General features: G+C 36.6%; 1 protein-coding gene and 1 pseudogene across 4 annotated transcripts in view; one reads left to right on the forward strand and one right to left on the reverse strand.

The window, feature by feature from the left end:
• Window positions 1–23,085, forward strand: part of TEC (tec protein tyrosine kinase) — a 120,172-nt gene that overhangs the window by 47,335 nt on the left and 49,752 nt on the right. The gene's annotated exons all lie outside the window — the stretch shown is intronic.
• LOC118608743 lies at window positions 4,740–4,858 on the reverse strand (annotated as a pseudogene).

Here is a 23,085-nt window from a genome sequence, read left to right on the forward strand (position 1 = left end):
ATGGATGGATGAAGGAGAGATAGGGAGACTGTGGCCTTAGAAGCAGGCAGGGAAGGTTTATTTTAATCATACATCATGAACTATGACAACTAGAAAGGTCGTCACAACTGCTAATAAGTGGAAGAGTCAGAATTTGAACCTTGGTATTTTGACTCTTAAGTTCATTGCTCTTCCCTTAATGCCACAGGTGCCTCCTTTATCATGTCATTCTTGTTGTAGTGAAATTGAACATTGTTTGTAATGAGATGATTGAAATTTTAATCTTTAACCCAGGTTAACTGGGGGATAGTTGAAGTAATCAGTTACAAGTATGATATGAGTCTTTTAAACATCCTGGGCAACCTCTCCTATTTCTATAGGGTCTTGTGGGTCAGCCTCTGATTGCATTGCCTTAGTTTTGGAAAGGATATGTTTGGGTTGCCTAAGTAGGTGAGAACACTTATACAGCTTAAATAATATGGTTGTTCATGCAATTGATACCATCTAATGACTATTCAGACCCCTTTGCTTAAAAATACTTGTCACTCTTCTTCCTTTGAAGCTTTGTTCTTGCTGTGCCTGACAGTTCTATCCTCTATCTATCCATCCAAGTCCCATCTCAAGTCCTCTTAAGTGGTTGTTTTCTTGACCAGTCCTGGGAACCTGGAGACTCTTAGAGATAGAGAGATAAGAGCCTATTAAAGTTCTGAGGTTATCCGATGTTTCTCTCTTGGTTTTATCCTTAGACTAGGTGCTCCCCCTAATCCCTACCCACCCTCACTCCTCCCCTGCCTCTGACTGCCACGGAAAGGAAAGCATAGGTTTACAGACCCTTCTAATCCCTACCTGAAGATTTGTATCTTTCAGCACTTTCTATGATTCTGGGGAGTGAGTGTGGGGTGGAAAAAATATATTTTTAAATTTATTATATATTTATTTATTTTTTTACTTCAGGGCAATTGGAAGCATTTGCATCAGACTTTATAGGTTACCAGATAAGTCACAAGCTTGTAAAAAGTGGTACCGATATACATGTTCAATAGATAGTAAGTGGTTAGTGTAGAAAGGAATTTTTTTGGCTTTCAAAATTTTCAGCTATATTATCCCATGAAAATTCATTTTCTTATTGGCAGTTGAGTGTCCTTGTTTCTGAAATAAGGTAGTATCAACTTCCTCTTTTGTGTTTCAATTTCCTTTTTTATGTCTCTTCTACTTCTAATTCTTATCTGACTTCTTATTCTACTGTCCTGGATCTGCACTTATTTATTATTTACCACTTAAAATGGCCAAGATGCAGGTCTGAAGTCCTAGGGTCTGATTTACCCCCTTAGTTTGCCACATTATCCATTTTCATTTACTAACATTTACTGTTTTTCTCCAGGAAGCAGATATCTATTTAAGACAGATGTGGAGGGAATACCATTCCTTCCATCCACATTCATAAAATTTTTTCGTAACTTTATATTTTGCTGTAGTTTCAAACTTACAAAAAAGTTGCAAGAATTGTACAAGGAACTCTCAAGTAACTGACTCAGATTTATAGATTGCCTATGGTTCCCCCCCCCCCACTTTTGCTCTATCATTCTCTTTCTCTTTCTATGCATGTTATTTTCTGAACCTTTTGAGAGTAATTTGTAGACATTACTCTTTTACCACTAACTAGGTCATTATGTATACTCTAAGAATAAGACCATTCTCCCTTGTAACCGCAGTGCTAAACTTCTAGAGGAGCTATTAGAGAGCTCCTCTCTGATATACATTGCTATGTGGCATTGTTATGTGGCGTTCCACCCATCCAGAGTTCTGCAAATCCTATTCAGACTTCTGTCATGTTCAAATGATCAAAATCAAGACATTTAACACTGATACAATACTATATAGAATCTATAGTAAAATTTCATTCATCTGTTCACTGATATCTTTATAGCTATTTCGCAACCTCCTTCCTTTGCCAAGTCCAAGATCTAATCCCTGATCACACATTGCTTTTAGTTGTTCAACACATAAAGGTTTTAAATGTAGAGTGTGAGAGGAAGAGAAATGTAAAGAAGAAATGCCATCTTTTGTTACATGCTGTAAAATGCCAACTATATCATGATACTCAATGATTGTATATGAGAGTCCTCAAACATGAAATCAGATTTAAAAATCATTATAGTCTGTTCTACTCTTATTCATCATTAGGAGCTGAAGATCCCTGTCCCACCAAAGAAATTATTTTAGCTTGGTCCCTTAGGATGAGTAAAAATCACTTTTCCCTGTTTCCCTGTTTCTACTCCCGTTTCAGTTTTAACATGTTATTCTTCTGTATTAAACAGTTGTTAGGCATATAAAACATTTTATGGAGAATAGTACATTATCAGTAATTATGAAGAGGGAGTTTAATCAAAAGTTTAGAAAAACACTCTAGGATCCAGCTATATTAATAGTGGTTTATTCCTTGATTATTTGTATTATGATGAGAGAGACAAAGGCTGTAAAAAAAAAATCAGTGTTTTTGTTCAGAAAATTTATTCATAAGACTTAGCTCTCGGCAATTTTTAGTGATATCAAAAAGTCAAATTTCCATCAAAGTTTTATTTAGCTGTTCTTCCACTGAATATATTCAAAAAACTGTGCAGTAGGCACTGAAGGCAATTATGGAAAGAATTCCCAGAATGTCTGAGGAATGATATTATAGTTGACATAAACATAGTGTTTCTCCCCACCTCTCTTTTCCCACCTGCCTATCTTGAAAGAAACTTGTCTTAATTGGAAGTGTATAGCTTGTTGCAATTTTTTTGAAAAAGAACTATGTTTGACATCGTGATTTTTGTAACCTGAGGTTTATTTCTCCCTGTTGCATCATAAATTACTGGGCTGCAGAATCTTAGAAATCTTTGAAGCTACTTCTGAAATTAGTGGTTTCTGTTAAGTGTTCGTTGATGAGGATAGACATGATAGCCTTTACCTTAGAAGGACAGTTACAAAAGAGACTAAATTTTCTGAGTGAAGGAAACTTCGGTGGTAAAAGTATAGACTATGTTGATTTGGAGGGCAGTGGATGTTGGGAAGGGGTTGGGGAAAACCTCCCTTTATCCAAGGGTTGAAGTATGAGCAATGTTTTTTATTTATTTATTTTTCCAGCTTTATTTATGTAGGATTGTATATATTTAAAGTGTACAATGTGATGTTTCAACATATATTATGAAGTGATTATTACAATCAAGCTAGTTAACATAGCTGTCACCTCACATGGTTACCTTTTTTCTTCCCTGTGGTAAGAATACTCAAGATCTGGAGTATGAGCAATATTAGGCAGAGAAAGCCCATTCCATACAGAGGGAACAGCATGCGTAAAGGCCCTGGGGTGCAAGGGGGCTTGGTGTGTTTTTGGAACTGTTTTGTTCTCTCTCTATATATTACATATAATATACATATATATAACAATTACCAATACATGAGTAATTTTTTAGTAATAAAAAAGAACCATTAAGGAATAAGTGCCCAATTTTTCACTTGTGGGAAATGAGGATAAGGAGATATTTGTTTGAGGTCGGTCACCTAGTAAGCCAGTTGGTTGTTAAGCATGAACCAAAACTCAGATCTGAATGTTTCTGTATCAGCCTCTGATTGCATTGCCTTAGTTTTGGAAAGGATGTGTTTGGGTTGCCTAAGTAGGTGAGAACGCTTACACAGCTTAAATAATATGGTTGTTCACATAATGGATACCATCTAATGACTCTTCAGACCCCTTTGCTTAAAAATACTTGTCCCTCTTCTACCTTTGAAGCTTTGTTCTTGCTGTGTCTAGCAGTTCTTCTATCCTCTCTCTATCCAAGTCCCATCTCAAGTTCTCTTAAGTGGGAGACCTTTTCCATTTCTCTGGTTGTATGTGTTATTATTGCCTTTTTTCTCACCAACTATATCATAATCTTGAGGGCAGAGGCTGTTACCTTATAATTTAAACATATCACACTATACCTTGCACACATTAGGTCCTCCAAAAGGTTTTGTTGGTGGTAATTACAATGGTGATGATCAGTATTTGAGGAAGCAAAAAGATCTTTAAAGAATATACTGTACTTCTGAGATAAATATTAGATTTTGATTACTACCTCAGAAAATTAAAAACATTACTGTTTTTTTCCCCCAAAGCTCTTCATGTACTTATTTTTTTTTAATCTTAGAGAACTAATATTGTTTTCCATAATATTTGCATGATTCCACCTTGGTAAACACCTGAAATGAAAAATTGTACAAAATATGTATAATATAGTTGTTTGTTAATTAAAATAATGTAAGTAAGAGACTTAAATGAAGTCTTTAGTGATTAATAATAGATATTGGGAAAGGAGTTTACCCCCTATTATCTTAGTTGTATGAGAAAACTTTTTTCCATTCTGTCTTTATTCCAAGTAATCCCATAGGATAGCTGTTCCTTAATTTTATTTGTCACTGCAAAAAGTATCACGGATAGGTGTAAGTCCCTGCTGGTGAGATTGTAACATGTGAATTTTGCTCCTTTTAGAGAAATATATATATTGTTTTATATGTATATGTATACCTCTATCTATACTTGTATTTTCCGGTAGAAGAGAGTCTATACACTTTTATTTGTTATATAAGATTCAGATCACTTGTTTTAGTTTATTCATCATTTGCACAACAAAGATTTAATGAGTATGCACAGTATGCTAGGGTGGAGGAATTAAAAGATCAATCTAGCTTCGTTAAGTTTACAGTCTGATTAAGTAATCTCCTTTTTTTTTTTTTTTAAATGCCTACGGCACCTGGTCTTCCTAGGTGGTCTCCCATCCAAGTACTAACCAGGCCCGACCCTGCTTATCTTCTGGGATCAGATGAGATCAGGCATGTTCAGTGTGGCATGGCTGTAGACACAATCTACTTTTATAATTGCAGACTTTCTTATACTGCATCCAGTCTATTGTGGAGGGGACTTCTTGAGACCTGGAGTTCTTATTCTTATATGCCACTACTGTTTGCACTTGTTCATGCATTTCTGGATTACTTGGGACTCTTAACTTCACTGGCCCTTGGCTTTCTGGGTGTAATTCGAGTGGTTGCACCTACAGGATTTCAAGATTTTCTTCTGTTCTTAAAATTTTCATAGCATAGATTTCGCAAAAGTACAAGGGTTTTGCATATGTACTTGCCATGCTCTGTTCTCCTTAGCATCTCCGTAAAGTATATCTGTAGATAATTAATAAATTTGTCCACCATGTGTTTTACAAGTGAAGAATGTGAAGGACAACCAAGTCAAGCTCCATCTCCGAAGTGACATTTCATTTGACTAGGTGAACCAAAATGTCTTATCTTTCTGGTTAGTGTGCTGTTAAACCACATTGTGCTACTTCCTACAAAGGGGACTTCCTTAAACAGAAACTTCACTGACCACCTCTATACATGTTTCCTTCCTCCTTCCCTTCTTAGGCTATATATAGCAGACCTTAAAAAGGGTGTTCTTTAACAGTTGTTGATTTGTGTGTGTGTTTTCATCACTATGCCTGTGTGAGGTGGTAGGAGCCCTTGTATTTTCAGGAAATTCGAGTTGTGCAGAAAAGAGACCTACAGAAAGAAATTTTTTTTTCTGCGAATGCTTACGTGAAAGAGATTGAAAGAGTTATAGTATACTTAGGTTGAAACTCTTAAGAACTTCAAAGTGAGTTTGGTTAAGTATTAATGATTCTTTACAGAGAAAACTCAAAGTAAGTCAACGAAAGATGAACTTATTATATTCATAATCTCTCCTAACAGTAGAGAACAATGCCAAAGTTGAAAAAGACCCCTGTAAATCTACTGTTATAACTTACTAAATTGGTTTAACATTTTTTAAAGCAGTAAAGTAAGCTGAGTTTTAGGTTAACTCAGTCCTGGCTGAGATTACTTTTAGTACAATATCAAAATCAACGGTAGAGATTCGAATTTTCTTGGAATAAGGTGAGTATCTTAATGTTAATATCAAATATGCAATCCAGATTTTATTTTAAATACAGGGTCATTCCTTTATTTTCAGAAATCACACATAATTACTTTCTAAAGATAGGTGTTATGACTAAAATATCTGTAGGAAATAAGACCAATAGCCACTGGATGAGATGTTTTTCTTGAGGTTCTAGTACCAGCTTATCAGCAGTTCTCTGCTCCTTCTTCATTCTAGGGAGCTTCAGTTGTGGTCTAAGGTCCACCTCTGGGTTTATAGAATTTCCATGATAGTTAGAGAGTAGATTGTGGATTCTGGAGCCAGGTTATCTGATTTCAAATCTTAAATTTGTTGCTTATTAGCTGTGACCTTGGACAAGTTACTTAATCTCTCTGTGCCTCATTTTCCTCATCTTTAAACTGGGGCAAATACTAGTATTGCCCTCTGCTTTTTGTGAGGAGTAAATGAATAGGAAGGAGTTAGGACAGTTCCTGGCATGCGGAAAGTACTACTCTAATTATCAGTTGCTATTATTATTGTAGGTAGGCCACATTCTTGCTCACTTTTGTCTTTCTTTGTTATAACGTGTTTCAGAGTTTCTATTCTTGTGTCTGGCTTTTCCTAAATATAGAAATTATTGCAATAAACATAACTCTTTCATTCTCCCATGAGGTCACTCACTAATCACAGGTGGTTCGCTCTTTAAATTGATCACTGTTGCTTGTTATGTTGTGATTTGGTAGCCGGTGGAAATGCATACCTTGGAATAGGGCTGTTTTGCATTCTCAGTGTCTCTGAGCCCGTGCTGGTGGAACTCTTGGGGGCCATCTGCTCTGGATGCTTTTATCTGGATGTTTATCTGTGGGGCACATGACAGGGTGCAGGTCGTGGTAAATATGGTGTTGCTTCAGTGTTACATTTTTATAACACCAGAGGTATATCTATCTTGAATCGCATTAATGAAAAGTAAACATTAGAGCCTTTCAATGCCACAGCCCTTTCTAAGGCCCCTGGAAGGGCCCTAGCATTTTTGTTTCATAATTGTGCACTTGAAAAAAGAGAGCCTTCTCTCCAAAGTGTATAAGCGTCAGGTCACTCAAAACCTGAGTTTACCTCAGCAGAACATGTGAGACTTTATTTGTTCTCATATCTGATAATATCTACAAATTCTGCCCGTGAAATGCTTCCAAGCATCTTCACTGTCAAACAGCTTAAGAAACAAGCACATTTATAACTGGTGCATGTTCTTTAGAGTCTTCTTTTTCAGAGCCAAGTGGTTTATGTCTACTAAACTTATTTCCCTTTAACAGTTAGAGTTGTTTTTTAAAGTCCCATATTTTTCTTGTTAAATGTATTCTTGAGTATTTTATGGTTGTAGTTACTCTTATGAATAAGTTATTTTTCATGGCATGTTTGTAGTAATTAGATATTGTTGATATATGATCAAGCTGTTTACTTTTATAAATTTTGTAATCAACTAATATACTATGCTATTTATACATATTACATAAAGACATAATATTCCATTCTCAACTTTGCTATAAAGGGATTGTTTCTTATTAAATTTAATCCAAATTATGAAAAGAAAAAAATGAAAAATATTAGGAAAAATAAAAAATTTTAAATCTTAAACAAGGATACTCAAAAGCATGAGATTAAATCTTTCTTTTCTGAGAAAGTTATCAACTATGTGTGCTGAGGGGAGGTATTGATGGAGGAACATACATAACCAATAACATTAAACTTTCTGAATCAACCGAATTATAAAGTTTAGATGTAGAGAAACCTAGATTTATCATGTGTAACTGCTACCTTTAGTTGGGTAATAGGTTTCAACCCCAGGGCATGTGACTTGGAAGGTCCCCACAGACTTTGCTCTGATTTCCTAGCCAAAAAAAATTTTTTATTTTCTTGAATTAATTAATTTAACACAATATTTTAAGTGCCTACTTTGTGACAGATACTGTTCTAGGCTCTGGGGACTTAAGAGCAAATGTATAGTTCTTATGTAATTTACCTTCTAGTGGAGAAAGTGCACACCAGTAAATAGCTCCCTGCCACGAAGAAAAGGAAAGCAGGATTGGAGGGGTGGGGACTTCCATGCTTCTGTTTGTTTTTTGTAGGTGCTCAGGGAATAAAGACTTTAGGAAGAGCAAGGCAGGCCACTTAGAAGCCATGAGGGGGATGTCCTAACAGAAGCCAGGAATGCAGGCCCTCAGGGAGGCAGCATGTGCTTCTTTGCTTAAAGAACAGCAGAGAGGCTAAGGAGTTGAAGGGGAATAGGGTGCGACGAGGGTGAAGAGGCCAAGGACCTGGCAAGATCATGCGTGGATGGCTGTGTGGGACATAGGAAAGATTTTGGATTTTTAAAAATATAATAGAAAGATTTTGGAGGGTTATGAGCAGAGAGTAAGAGCAAAGTTTGGCTCTCATATTCATGCACATCGGCACTGGGCACAGTGGAACATGAACAAGCAGTTAGAAGGTTTAAGGTATAGTTATGACTCTGCTATGATGCCTTTGGGGAAGCCAGTTATCCAGTCGGTAACTCAATTTCCACCCTAAATGAAGAAATTGAATTGTATGATCACTAGAATATCTTTCATAGCCAAATATAATTCTCATATCTTAAAATAGCCTTTGGTCCTTCAGATATATTGGCAGTGGTTTTTGGCTATTTGGAATAGAAGAGGATACTTGCTCCTATCACTGCCTGCTCAGAATTTGGACCTTTCCTCTTCTCAGCTCTGAGCTTGACCCTTGCCTCTGGATGACTACGTTCTGGTGTGTGTGTAGTTATGTTTCACTGTTTTGTTTTTTTTTTTAAATCTATATTTCTCTGATTGCTAAAGAGGGTAAGCACATTTTCATTGTTCACTGGTATTTACTATCCACTGAAGTGCTCATTTAGATATTTTCCCTCTTTTTTTCTATTAGGTTTTCTGTCTTTTCTTACTTGTTTTCAAAAAATACAAAATATATATTCTGAATCAAACCCATTGTGTATCCTTTGCAAATACTTGTTGGTACTGTGGCTTGTCTTGTAATTTTCTTGATGATATCTTTTTCTCTTGTGGTAAAATATACATAACAAAATTTACTATTGTAAGCATTTTAAAGTGTACAATTCAGTGTGACATTAAGTTCATTCACAATGTTGTGCAACAGTCACCACCGTCTAGTTCTTTTTCATCACTCCGAACAGAAACCTCAAGAATGTTCCATGTGTACTTGAGAAGAATGTATAATCTGTTGCTTTTGGATGGGATGTTCTGTTTATATCTGTTAAGTCCATCTTGTCTAACGCATCGTTTAAGGTCAGTGTTTCCTTATTGATTTCCTGTCTGGATGATCTACCCACCGATTAAGTAGTATCTTAAAGTCCCCTACTATTATTGTATTGATGTCTGCTTCTCTCCTTAGCTCTGTTAATATTTGCTTTATATATTTAGGTACTTGTGCATTGGGGGCATAAATATTTACAAATGTTATATCCTCTAGTTGGATTGACCCTTGTATCGTTATGTAATGCCCTTCTTTGCCTCTTAACTACAGTCTTTGTTATAAAGTTAATTTTGTCTGATGTAAGTATAGCTACCCTAGCTTTCTTTTATTTTTATTTGCCCCGAATTTCTTTTTCCATTTGTTCACTTTCAGTCTATATCCTTACATTAAAAGTGATCTCTTATAAGCAGCATATAGATGGTTCTTATATATATTTTTTAAATCTGTTCAGCAACTCTCTGTCTTTGGATGGGAGAATTTAGACCATTTACATTTAAAGTAATTGTTGTTTGATATGTACTTATTACCATTTTGTTAATTGTTTTTGTCTGTTTTTGTAGTTCCTCTCTGTTCCTTTCTTCTTCCCTTGCTCTCTTCCTTTGTGATTGATGATTTTCTTTAGTATGTTTATCTTCTTTTCTCTTTACTTTTTATATATTTACTATAAGCTTTTGCTTTGTGTTTACCATATGCCTTACAATGACAACTTATATTACTAGCAGTCTTTTAAGTTGATAATAAGTTCGATCAGTTGTAAAATTCAGCATTTTTACTCTTCTCCAATGCTTCATGTTTTTGATGTCACATGTTACATCTTTTTTTTTATCTTGTGTATCCCTTAACTAATAATTGTAACCATAGTTATTTATTACTTTTGTCTTTCCATTTTCATGTTAGCTTTATAAGTAATTAATCTACTGCCTTTACTATATCTTTACCTATCCAGTGAATTTTTTTATTTCATATGTTTTTCTTATTACTAATTGGCACCCTTTTTGGATTAAAAAAGCTCCTGTAACATTTCTTGTAAGGCCAATTTAGTGGTGATGAATTTCTTTAGCTTTTGATTGTCTGGAAAACTCTTTCTCTCTCTTTTAATTTTGCTGAGTAGACTGTTCTTATTGGAAGCTTTTTTCTTTGAGCATTTTGAATATATGGTGCCACTCCCTTCTGGCCTGTAATGTTTCAGCTTAAAAATGTTCTGGTAGTCTTATGAGGATTCCCTTGTATGTAACAGGTTGTTTTTCTCTGCTGCTTTTAAGAATCTTTTTTTTTTTTTTTTATCTTTAACTTTTGACATTTTAATTATAATATGGCTTGGTGTGGATCTCTTTGGGTTCATCTTTTTTGGATGTTTCTGGGCTTCCTGGATCTTGATATCTGTTTTCTACCTCCGGTTAGGGAAATTTTCAAACCTTATTTCTTTTCCTTTTGTAAGCCCTATAACGCAAATGTTAGTTTGTTTGATCTTGTCCTGTAGATCCCTTAAGCTATCTTCACTTTATTTCATTATTTTTTCTTTTTGTTGGTCTGGTTGGGTGAGTTCCACTGCTGCCGTGTCCAGCAAGTGGTAAATCCTGCCAGGTCCAGTGTGGCCCTGGAAAATAAACCTGAGTGGGAACAGTGGGAGATTGAGAGAAGAAAGGAGACAGAAAGTGGGGCTCAGGAGGTCTGCTGCCCACTGATGATGGACAACAGCCAGTTTTATTTTTGCAAGCTGCTTTTATACAAGAACATACTAGTTGGCATAAGCAGTTTCTCATAGGTATAACAATACTGTTTCTTCCACTTTTCCCAAGCCATATCTTCTCATGACCTTCAGCTTGTTTGCCTGCCTGTGGCTATATTTATACTTTCTTGTTCTCAGGAGGAATCTGTGGAGGATTTGTGGAGGCAAAGTAACCCTTGATTGCCTTCACAGTTTGAAGGACCTTGTCAGCTTACAAACCTCTCTCCACAACTACAAACCTCTCTCCGCACACTGCCTTGTCTTCGAGGTCACTGATTCCTTCTGCTTCCTCTAGTCTGATATTGCACTCCTCTAGTGTATTTTTTTTTTCAGTTTATTTACTGTATTATTTAGCTCTGTGACTTCTATTTGGTACTTTCTTATATTTTCTTCTTTTCTTTGAAGTTCTCACTGTGTTTACCATTTTTCTCCTCAGTTCAGTGAGCAATTTTTTTTAAATTACTTTAAGCTCTTTATCAGGCAAATTACTTATCTTCGTTTCATTAAGTCCTCCCCTCCCTGAGTTTTATCCTTTTCTTTCATTTGGAATATAGTTCTTTGTTTCTTAATTTTGTTTGCTCTCTACGTTAGCTTTTTTGTATTAGATGAAACAACCACCTCTCCCAGACTTGGAGAAGTGGCCTTATGTAGGAGACGAACCTTGTCATCAATCTTGCCCCACCCAGCTCTTGGTTGTCTCTCAAACTTTTGTGCTTGTCCAAGCATTCTGTATATTTTTAATAGCTCTCACTAGTTGAGGTGTGCCAATACCTGTCAATGTCCCAATGGTAGGATCTTAGCACCTATATTCAAGCCGATTGTAGGCCACATTCACAAGCAGTGGCTTTTAAAAGTATGCAAATATATCCAGTCCTGTAGGACTGCAAACATGAACTCTGCTGGCCCCCAGAGGCAGGTGATCTGGGGGTGTCCTTTAGGTAGCAATGACAAAAATTGGAGCTTCAGATGAGTGTATAAGCTATTCTCTGGGAGAAGCTCTTTTCTGGGATAGATCACATGCTAGGCTACAAAACAAGTCTTAATAAATTTAAGAAGATTAAAGTCATATCAGGTATCTTTTCTAACCAATGGCATGGAATTAAGAGTCACACAGAAAAAACAGTTTACAAATGTGTGGAGGTTAAATAACATGCTACTAAACAACAAATGAGTCAAAGAAGAATTTAAAAGTGAAATAAAAAAATATCTTGAGACAAATGAAAATGGAACTATATCAGAATTTATGGGAAATAGTAAAAGTTCTAAGAAGGAAATTCATAATGATAAATGCCTACTTCAAGAAACCAGAAAAATCTTAAACAACCTAACTTCATACTTTAAGGAACTAGAAAAAGAGAACAAACAAAGGTCAAAGTTAGTAGAAGGAAGGAAATAACAAAAATTAGAGCAGAAATAAGTGAAATAGAGACTAAAAAAGACAATAGAAAAGATCATTGAAATTAAGAGCTGGTTCTTAAACAAAGTTGACAAACCTGTATCTAGACTCACCAAAAAGAAAAGAGGACTCAAATATGTAAAATAAGAAATGAAAGAGAAGTTACAGCTGATATCACAGACATACAAAGGGTCATAGGAGACTAGTATGTGCCAACAAATTAGACAATCTAGAAGAAATGGATAAATTCCTAAAAACGTTCAATCTATGAAGACCAAATCATGAAAGCATAGAAAATATGAACAAATTGATTGATAGTAAGGAGATTGTATCAGTAATCAAAAACCGCCCAACAAGTAAAAGTCTAGGACCAGATGGCTTCACTGGTGAATTCTATGAAACATTCAAAGAAGAATTATTATTAATCCTTCTTAAACTCTTCCGAAAAACAGAAGAGAAAGGAACTCTTCAAAACTCATTGTATAGGTCCAGCATTAGCATGATACCAAAATCAGACAGCTATATTTTAAGAAAAGAAAATTACAGGCTAATAGCCCTGATGAACATAAGTGCAACAACCCTCAACAAAATATTAGCAAATGAAATTAAACAATACATTGAAAGGACCATACATCATGATCAAGTGGTATTTATTCTGGGAATACAAGGATGGTTCGACATCTGCATGTTGGTGTGATGTACCACATCAACAAAATAAAGGATAAAATCATATGACCATCACACCTAATATCACACTCAATGGTGAAAAGCTAAAAGCTTTTTCCTTAAGATCAGGAACACGACAAGGATGTCCACTATCACTACTTATATTCAACATATTATTAGAAGTCCTAGCTAGAAGAATTAAGCAAGAAAAAGAAACAAAAGGCATCCAAATTAGAAAAAAAGAAGTAAGACTGTCACTGTTTGCAGACAACATATTATATATAGAAAACCCTAAAGACTTCATCAAAAAATTGTTAGAACTAGTGAACAAATTCAAAAAAGTTGCAGGATACAAAATGAATACACAAAAATCAGTTACATTCCTATACACTAATAATAAGTTATTAGAACAAGAAATTAAGTAAACAGCTCAGTTACAATTGCATAAAAAAGAAGAAAATAAAACATTGGAGTAAATGTACCCAAGGAAGTGAGAGACCTATTTACTGAAAACTACAACTATTTGTGTTCATAGTTGGTAGAATTAATATTATTAAAATGTCCATAATACCCAAAGCAATCTACATATTCAATGCAATTCCCTACTAAAATTCCAATGGCATTTTTCACAGAAATAGAATGAACAGACCTAAAATTTATGTGGAACCATAAGAGACCCTGAATAGCCAAAGCAATCTTGAGAAAGAAGAACAAAGCTGGTGGCTTCATGCTCCCTGACTTCAAACTGTATTCCAAAGCAATAGGAATTAAAACAATATGTAATGTGCATAAAAACAGGCACAGAACAATGAAGCAAAGTAGAGAACCCAGAAATAAACCCATGCATATATGATCAATTAATTTACCACGAAGGAGTCAAGAATATACAATGGGGAAAGGATGATTTCTTAAATAAATGGTGTTGGGGAAACTGGACAGCCACATGCAAAAAAACACAAAAAACAAAAAAACTGGACCACTATTTTATACCATACACAGAAATTAACTCAAAGTGGATTAAAGACTTGAATATAAGACCTAAAACCATAAAACTCCTAGAAGAAAACATAGGCATAAGTTCTTTGACATAAGTCTTGGTGATTACTTTTAAAATCTGACACCAAAAGCAAAGGCAACAAAAGCAAAAATAAACAAGTGGGACTCGATCAAACTAAAAATCTTCTGCAGAGCAAAGGAAACCATCAATATAATGAAAAGGCAACCTACTGAATGGGAGAAAATATTTACAAATTATATATATGATACAGGTTAATATAAAAAATATATAAAGCACTCATACAACTCAATAGCAAAAAAACAAAAACCAATTAATTTAAAAAATAGGGAAAAGATATCAATAGACATTTTTCCAAAGAAGACATATAGATGACCAACAGGTACATGAAAAAGTGCTCAACATCACTAATTATCAGGGAAATGCACATCAAAAGCACAATGAGGTATCACTTCATCCTTGTTAGTATGGCTGTTATAAAAAAGACAAGAAATAACAAGTATTGATTGGCAAGGATGTGGAGAAAGGAAACTCTTGTGCATGGAAAGCTGTGTGGAGGTTCCTCAAAAAATTAAAATAGAACTATCATATGATCCAGCAATTCCATTTCTGTATTTATCTGAAAAAAATTAAACCACTAACTCAAAAAGATATTTGCACCCCGCCATTGCATTTATTGCTATTTATTGCAACATTGTTTACAATAGTCAAGATATTGAAATAATGTAAATGTCTACCAATGGGTGTGTATGTATATGTATATGTGTGTGTGTGTGTGTGTATATATATATATATATTTATTATTCAGGCATAAAAAATAATGAAATCATGTAATTTTGGCAATATAGATGGACCTTGAGGGCATTGCGCTAAGCGAAATAAATTAGAGAAAGACAATTATCATATGAACTCTCTTATATATGGAATCTTTAAAAAAAACAAACAACAAGCTGATAGATACAGAAAATAAATTGGTGGTTGCCAGAGGTGGGTTTGGGGGTGGGAGAAATGGATGAATGGGAAATTAATATTTTAGAAAGTGGAAAAACAAAGTGATCAGGGGCAAAAAAGAAAGATATCACAATACAACTTAGAATTCATAGTTTCCCTCATTTTACAATAAATTTATAAATTTACTAAAGCATCTTTTGAAAGTAAAAGTGAGCTGCTTCACATACATTCTGAGATAATCCCTTGGTTCCTAAATTGCAATAAAATTTTCTCAGCCTTAAGATTCATAAAGATTACACAGAAGACACTTAAATGATGCTTACTTAGCATGTGAACATGTAGCTTTCATTTTCTCCACTAGAAATATTTTCTGTTTTGTTTTTATTTAGAAAGGAGTTTAATTAGTTTTTTTGCTAATAGTTTCTATTCCATGATATTAAATTACTAAACTCTGCACATAACATCCTGCACTTCTACCTGTAGCTTTTGATAGTTTCTAAGACTGTCAATATAAGACTGGGAGGCAGCAAACCTGAGGTCTAGTGCTTTTTTGTTCTGAGTACCAGAGAATCACATAATTACTCTGAACCTTAAAAAAGGGGGCGAGTAACCTCTGCATTACTTATTTCACACAGTCGTAAAAATCTAATAAAAGTGGTGGTAAAGACATTTCATATCTTTAAAATAATTAGTTATCATTATTACTTAATGCTAACTTGATTGCCATTATCTATAAATCATCTGAAAAGTCAGAAAATATTAGATCATATAAATCCAGATGGCAAAAATTACATAATTAACACCTGAAAAGCTGCATATTGCTTTGGTTATTCCTCAAAACAAACAAACAAACAAAAAAGCAGCGGGGAAACTATCACAAAGGTCACTCAGATGTTCACAGGGACAGACTGCTAGCATAAAGGAAGAGGCATTATAGAATCTTAATGGCTGATGCAGGGCCAAGAAAGAAAAGCAATGGGTCTTAAAAAAAAAAGCAGTCACTCCCCATCCTCCATCCCCCAAGCCCTGGCAACCACCAATCTACTTCCTGTTTCTTTGGATTTGTCTATTCTGGATAATTTATGTGTAGAATCATACAGCGTGTTGCCTTTTGTGACTGGCTTCTTTTATTGTCATATTTCAAGGTTCATTCATGTTGTAGCCTTAATCAGTACTTCATTCCTTTTTGTAAATAAGTAATATTTCAGTGTGGTGGGTATACTACATTTTGTTTATTAATTCATCTGTTGATAGATAGTTGGGTTGTTTCTACCTTTTGGCTATTTAAAATAGAACTGCTGTGAATATTCATATACAAATTTTTGTTGGGATATGTTTTCATATCTCTTGCTGGGTCATTGGTAATTATGTTTAACGTTTTGAGGACTTGTGAGACTGCTTTCCAGAGGGGGCTGTGACATTTTACACTACCACCAGGACTGTATGAGGATTTCAGTTTCCTCACATTCTTCATAAGACTTCTTATCTCTTTTGTTCATTCTAGCCATCCTAGTTGGTATGAATTAGTATCTCATTGTTTTTTTTTTCTGAGGAGGGCATATTTTCATTTATTTATTTATCTAAATTTCATTTCATTATTAGTTTCAAGTATACAGTACATTGGTTAGACATTTATATAGTTTATGAAATGATTCCCCCTAATTGTTCTTTCTCTCCTCTGGCTCTACACCTATTACATTAATGCTAACTGCATTCCCTATGCCGTGCTCCCCATCCCTGTGGCCATCTACCAACTACTCATTTGTATTATTTTAATTCTTCACCCCATTCTCCCAGACCCCTAAACCTCCACCCCTTTGTCCATTACCAGATTGTCCTCTATATTTGTGAATCCGCTTTTGATTAGTTTGTTCTTTTTGTTTCTTAGATTCTGTATATAAGTGAAGGCATATGATATTTATATTTCTCTGACTTATCTCATTCAGCATAATAACCTCTAGGTCCATCCATGTCATTGCAAGTAGTAAGATTTAATTATTTTTAATGGCTGAGTAATATTCCACCGTACACGGAACCATAACTTCTTTATCCAATTGTCCGTTGATAGACATTTAGGTTACTTCCATATCTTGGCTATTATAAATTGTTCTGCCATGAACCTAGGGGTGCATGGATATTTATGAGTTTTTGTTTTGGTTTTCTTTGGCTAAATACCCAGAAATGCAATTGCCGGGTCAAAAGGTATATTCATTTTTAATTTTTTGAGAAACTTCCAGACTGTTTTCCATAGTGGCTGTACCAATTCGCAATTCCACCAACAATATATGAGGGGTCCCTTTTCTCCGCATCGTTGCCATCACTTGTTCTTTGATTTATCGATGATAACCATTCTGGCAGGTGTGAGGTGATATCTCATTGTGGTTTTAATTTGCATTTCTCTGATGATATTTTTGATTTGAATTTCCCTTATGGCCAATAATGTTGAGCATCTTTTCATGTAGCCTGTTTATTCTTAAAATGTATATATGCTTGCTGTCTTTGGTTAGGCAACAAAATGTTTCTGGCAGGAACTTCATCTTTATTTGATTTTTTTAAATGAAGGGAACGGTGGTGTGGTAGTAAATGTTTTGCAACTGGGAGTCAAAGGAGAAGCCCTGATTTTAAGCGTTTGCCAATTTCCATGGTGTAAGTAATCCCACCATGGCAAATTTCCGGCCACCAACATGCCTTTGAAAGTAGAGCAGGGAAATGGTACACACAATAGACTCTCATGAGCTCACATGAGCTGACTCCATCACATCAGTGGAAGGGAGGAATGGCGAAGCAAGCCTCCTCAAAGCTGCCCAGTGTTGTGCAGGCTGGGAACTGCACAACCATAGTGATGCCATTCACATGTTAGTCTAACGAGAAAAGAATATGATATTTATTGATTGTCTACCACATATTTAATCTTCACTACAATCATCTTCTGAGGCAAGTTTTCCTGTCTTATTTCCAGAGAAATCTAAGGCTTAGTGAACTTAACTAACTCAGTGATCTATAGCTAGTAAGTGTTAAAGTCGCCTCCATCATTAATTTAATTGCTAGGGGGACTCACAGGACTCAGCATGCTGTTACATATTCATGACTATTATTTATTACAGCAAAAGGAGACAAAGCAAAATCAGCAAAGGGAAAAGGCACATGGGCTGAAGTCTGGAGGAAACAGACACAAGCTTGTAGGAGTCCTTTCTCAGTGGAGTCACATAGGACATACTTAGAACCTCTAGCAATGAGTTGTGACAATACATGTGAAATGTTACTTACCAGAAAGCTCATTAGAGACTCAATGCCAAAGTTTTTTTTTTTTTTTTTTTTTAGGGACCGGTTGGTTATATAGGCATCCTCTGCCTAGAATATACCAAAATTCTACTTTCTAGAAGGAAAAGCAGATTTCAGCATAAACCATGTTATTTGCACAAACGGTTTAGGCATAATTAGCTGTTCTTGTCAATGCTGAAAACAGTTTGAACTTTCCTAAAATTCAAGTTCCCAGATGCCAGTCAAGGCCAACTGTAGAAAGGCAATTAAGCCTGTCTAAGAATAGCAGCTTCAGGCCTGTTGTGTTAACTCTTTTCCGCACACTAACCAAAGGCAAAAATAGAAAAGAAAATTGAAAAAGGACAGAGACCATGTCTGCTTATCATTATTCCCTCTTCCCCTCCCGGTGCCTGCATAGAACTTGATACATTGTGGGTTTCTAATAATGGCTCACTGAGTTGTGCAGATGCTCGTTGATACTCAGGCCCTGAGTGTGTCTGTGCCATTGGCAAAGCCTCGGTGCTGGAAAGGTGCTCGCAAAGCCTCTGGGTTAACCCAGAACCTCCAAATCATGATTAATTACAACTGCGTAGCCCAGACATCTCAGTGTAGCTTCCTAACTCCAACTCTGAATTCTCAGGGACTTTTCACCCTTAAAAGGCCTTCATTTGAAACACCAAGGTCTACTTGTATCTTCAGTGGAAACACTGGTTCTTTTCTTCCAGTGCCCCAGACACACTGCCTCAGACGCACTTTTACATTGATGAACTCTGACTAAAAATGGAACAGTTTCCTCCACCTGACGTCCTGTGTGTCTGGGTCACATGTTGGGGTCGCATCTTCCTTTGTTCTCACGGGCAATGGTCTGTGCTATATCCAGTTGTCACAGCCTATTCAAGGGGGCTCTGTCTTAGAGGAACAGTTTTGGAAAAGAGCAGACCAGGGTACCACAAAATGACTAAAACCCAGGTTTCTTTTATTCTGAATTACCAGACATACCAGTTAAAGAGAAGAAAAACAACTTACCTTCCCTTTGACCAGTAACCTCAGTTCTCAAGTGAAATGGAAATTATTTTCCTGTCTATGGCTTTGCATAATTATTTTTCCACTAATTACTTCAGTGTAATGGCTAGAAGTGTTCTTTTTTAGAATTAAGAAAAGCAGATTTTTCTGACTAAAACAAGAAGCATTGGTTCTGATGTCAGATGACCAGTGTTCAAATACCAGGCTCTGTCACTTACTAGCTTATATGATGCAGGGCAAGTGAACCTAACCACTTAATGCCTAAATGTCCTCATCTATTATTATCCCTCACCTGTGAAATGGGATAATAATAGTTACTACCTCATAGGGTTGTTGTAGGGATCAGTTGAGATAATGTGTCTAAAACATGCATTAACTGAATTAAAAGCAAAATCTGCCATATAGTGAGCCTTGAAGAAAAATTAGTAATATTGCTGTTAACCCTTGGTATATAAATACCCATTCTTTCTTTTTGACTCTTCGTGCCGATTTGAGTAAATAAAATCCCTTACCCTCTAGAGCAGTGATCCCCAACCTTTTTGGCACCAGGGACTGGTGCTCCTATGAAAATCTAATGGCTGATGATCTGAGGTGGAGCCGAGGTGGTGTGGCTAGTGCTGGGGAGCGGCTGCAAATACAGATGAAGCTTCGCTTCCTTGCTCGCTCACTTGCCTGCTGTGTGGCCTGGTTCCTAACAGGCCGTGGACTAGGACTGGTCTGCAGCCCAGGGGTTGGGGACCCCTCCTCTAGATAAGTGTTTGAAATAAGTTCCACTGTGGTGAGTGTAAGCTTGTCCCCCTTAAAGCAAGACACTGTACGCTAGAATCAGGCAGCTGGCATTCCACCTGTGACTGTCTCTGATTCTGTGAACTGAGGAACCACGAACTGGGTTCTTGGTTCTCAGGATGGCGGGGTGAGAGGATGAGATGGTTTCTCCTCCTCCACCCCTGGAATGCAGGCCCCTCCAAAGTCTCTCTCCAGTCTGAGAGACTCTTCCCACCACACCAGCCTCTCAGAACACCCTGTTCCCTTCTTCTCTTTCCTCATCCTCCGCCTGGCCTGTTTGTGTCTCTTAGATCCCATTTCCTTGTTCTTACAATCCAGCCAGTTAGTAACCTCCCTGCCTTTTTCATGGCCCTGAGCCTTTTTTGGTCATGCAGTGAATAATTGGCCTTTATTTCCTCAAGTGAACTTCATGGTTTTCCTGCTTCCTTTCTGGCTGCTTTTTCTTGTCTCCTTCAAGAGCTGGTGTTCCTCAAGTTTCTGTTCTAGGGCCTCTTTCCTCCCTCTGCACTTGCCTTAGGGGGCACCATCCATTCCAGTGGCTTCGGGTTGTCATCTGTGAGCCGATGACTTCTCCGATCCCTATTTCCCAGCCTGATATCTTTTCTGAGGTCTAAGAGTTTTCACAGGCAACTCAAATTCAAAATGTCTGAGAAGAAACTCAAGATGTCCCCCACCATCTCTAGCTCAGTAATTGTACTGTGGTCTACTCAGCTATTTGTGCCAGAAACCTGGGAGTTAGTCTAAACTTACCCCTCTCGCTCACCCTTTCTCATGTTTGGGCTCTCAACACATTTTGTTGATTCTGTGTCCTAAATATATCTCATTTCTGACACTCTTCACCATCTCTACCACCAACATGATCCAAGCCACCACTGCCTCTTCTTGGGTGAATACAGTAGTCTCTGTATCAGTTAGGATTGAGTTAGACTACATATCATATAAAACCACTAAATAATAGTAGCATAAACAAAAAATATATATATATTTCTCTTTTGATGTGAAGGGAAAAAAAAGAAAAAGACTGGAGACAGGCTGTCCTGAACTGGTATGGTGGATCCAACTTAGGGATCTTGGATCCTGTCTTTTCCTTCCATCCTCCTAGCTTATGTCTTTTATTTTGGCTCAGGATGGCTGCTGGAGATCCAGCCATCTTGTCTGAATTACAGGTTGGATGAAGGAGGAAAGACAGAAAAGAAGGGACTTCTCCCACGTGAGTCAACTCCCTTTAACAGCCTTCTCTTATGTTCCACACAAAACTTCTGCCTATATCTCACCGCCTAGTACTTAACCACATGGCCATACTTAACTGTGGAGGGAGCTGGGAAAATGGTCATTTATTCTGTGTATCAGTGTACCCAACTTAAAAGCCAAGGTTCTGTTACTGATGAGAAATTGGTATGGCGAGTAGCCAACCAGAAATCTCTGCCACCTAATAGGCTCCTGCCCACAGTGGCTTAAACACACACACACACACACACACGTATGATCATGTCCCTCTCCTGCTTAAAATCCTTCAGGAATTTCTCATTATCCCCATGAATCCTCATGGTCCAGCAGCCTCTCCACCTGTCTGCATCAATCTCCAATTCCTCCTCTTCCTCACTTCCAGCCTTCCTGCTCACCAGCCATTCTGTTCCCATAAGGCACCTGGCTCCCTTCCACCATGGAGCATGTACTTAGCTATGTCCTCTGTCTAGAATCCATGTCTCTCCGCCCTTGACTGACTAACTTCAACTTCAGGTTTCAGCTTAAATGTCACTTCCTCAGTACCTCTGTGATCTTCCAGGTTATATTAGTTTTCCTGGTATAACATCATTGTGTGCTTTTACTTCATACCACCTATCTCTGTTTAATAAATTATTAGTACAATTATTTTTTTCTGCCCCTGCCCCTCTCATCTATAAGCTTCATGAAGCAGATGAAAGCATCACTTAGCCCAGTACTTAACCTATAGTAAATAATAAATGATTGTTAAATGACAGAATGGGATCCAGATTCAAGGACGAATAAGATGGATTTATTTTGAATCATATTGAAGAGATGTAAGGGAAAGACGTAAGGAGAGATGTCTTGTTAGGTAGTCAGTTACAGAATCTGTACATGTGAGAAGCTGAGATTAGAGAAGTAAATTTGAAATAATCAGATTTAGTTCATTAAATGCTGTAGATCCTATGAGGAGGCGTTTTCCTGAGGGGATATGCTGTGGGCTTTGAAGCCAGATGGGTCTGTTCTAAATTCTGGATCTGTCATTTACCAGCTGTGACACTGGGCAGTTGCTAAATCTCCTTGAGTCTCAATTTCTTTATCTGTGAATGGAGAAAATATCTACCCTGCTGGATCATTTGTATGCAGACAGAATATTACAAATTCTTCTGTCTGGTTCAAAAAGCAATTTAAGAAGAAAGGTATTCCTACTTTTAAAACAGAGACAATGGAAAACATACTCTTTTTATCATTTCTTGGTCATCCTGAGTGCACACCCTTTTGTACCATGAAAATCAAGGTGTTGCCTTCTGAGCTTAGAAACAGAAGGGCTTTGGGGCCTTTTGTAGCCTTTTTTGTTTTGTTTTGTTTTGTTTTGTTTTGTTTTAAATTTACCAAATACTTCTAAATTGCTTACCATGTATATGTATGATCTTAATGTGCTTTGCAAGTATTAATTTTAATCCTCTTAACTTTATAAGTTAAATGCAGTTATCTTTCCCATTTTGCAGATGAGGAAACTGAAGGGCAGAGAGATTGAGTGCCTAGCCCAAGGTTATAGAGCCAGTAGGTGGCAGAGCCCAGGACCCAGCCTCGGCTGTCTGGTTCTTGAGCCCTGGACCATCACACTGCACTGCTTCTGGGTAATTTTGTAATAATTTTTGGCTGGCTAAATTGTATATCTACATAAGATTAGATTTACATTAATCTGTATATTCACCAGAACGTGAAGCCCCAAAGAAAGCCTAACAAACAGGTAAAAGTATGTCTTTGTAATATTATTATTATACCTAAAAGGAAGAGAAATTTTTAACCAAAGGTGCTTTTTGCTATTGTGAGTTACCAGAGATTAACTGTTTCTAACGTTA

The sequence above is a fragment of the Rousettus aegyptiacus genome, unplaced genomic scaffold (assembly GCF_014176215.1).
Source record: "Rousettus aegyptiacus isolate mRouAeg1 unplaced genomic scaffold, mRouAeg1.p scaffold_m13_p_10, whole genome shotgun sequence".
NCBI lineage: Eukaryota > Metazoa > Chordata > Mammalia > Chiroptera > Pteropodidae > Rousettus > Rousettus aegyptiacus.